The sequence below is a fragment of the Limulus polyphemus genome, unplaced genomic scaffold, assembly GCF_000517525.1.
Source record: "Limulus polyphemus unplaced genomic scaffold, Limulus_polyphemus-2.1.2 Scaffold3651, whole genome shotgun sequence".
Classification (NCBI taxonomy): domain Eukaryota; kingdom Metazoa; phylum Arthropoda; class Merostomata; order Xiphosura; family Limulidae; genus Limulus; species Limulus polyphemus.
In genome coordinates this window covers 65224-66616 of record NW_013669261.1, presented here as the reverse complement: position 1 = coordinate 66616, position 1393 = coordinate 65224, and positions in this window count along the sequence as shown.

Sequence of the window (1393 nt, the reverse complement as noted above, 5' to 3'; positions counted from 1 at the left end):
GCAGACATACCGCTGTGCCACTGGGGGTCGAGGCACCATGATGTGTTTGTTTGTTTGTAGCTAAGCACAAAGCTACATAATGGGCTATCGGTGTTCTGCCCACCACGGGTATCTAAACCCGGATTCTAGCGTTGTAAGTCCGCAGACATACCGCTGTGCCACTGGGGGGCCTCTCTCTCTCGAGTTTGATTGAAATTCATATATTTTTAATATAAACTTTATAAATATCCCGTGCTACTGATCTAGTTTTATCCAACATGTTTCGCATCAAGACAAAACTTTATTACAAAACTACCATCATCGGGTTTTTCGTTGGTTGTCTATAATTAATTGCTCATAAAATATTGAGTTTCTAGAAAAAACATATTACTAAGACTTCATAGTATATCATAATGTTCACATTTCTAAACGTTTCCTTAAAGTTAAAGAGGGCGATAATTGATATTTTATCTGCATATATTAAAAACATTGAGGAGATGAAACAATCCAGACTTATCAATTGGAAAAAACTTGACTGAGTTACAAAATGTTTTTATATCTTATTTACTATTTCAGTTATCACCTTTTATGGATTTATTATAGGACAGAAAAGCACGTTATTAAAACAGGAAACACACATGTCATTCACACACAGAGACTTAGTCTTACCTGAATGTGAGTCTAGTATAAACATGAATATAATGTATATCAACATTTAATGTCACAACATTATAGACTTCCGCATTCTTCACATTTAAACTAGACTCGGTAGTCCTGTATTTTTAATACTGTTATAAATTATTAAGTCATTAGTATGAAATAATATCGGATATATGCAGGTTACTTCCTGGTTTTTAAAATACAAGTTGTTGAATGTTTCCTTATTGTGATGTGACATAATTAACCAGAGTTGATTATTTTTGCGAATTATTAATGATACATGAAAGAAAATGTAAGAGACATCAAGAAACTGATTTCCTCAACGTTGTTTGGACTCAAACAGCGTTCATAGTTCATTTGAAAGGATTTATTATCACTTTTACACGGCAATGTAACCATATGTTTCAGATTGTTTTAACAGTTTAGTCGAGATGCATCATTGATGACGTCATAAATTACGTGTGTAGAATATGATATCCGAAAGGGAAACGTTTCTATATTAGGTGTGGTTTGAAAGAAGGTTCAGGAACAGGTTCGTAATCTACGTTGTAGAATATGATATCCGAAAGGGAAACGTTTCTATATTAGGTGTGGTTTGAAAGAAGGTTCAGTAACAGGTTCGTAATCTACGCTGTAGAATATGATATCCGAAAAGGAAACGTTTCTATATTAGGTGTGGTTTGAAAGAAGGTTCAAGAACAGGTTCGTAATCTACGCTGTAGAATATGATATCCGAAAAGGAAACGTTTCTATA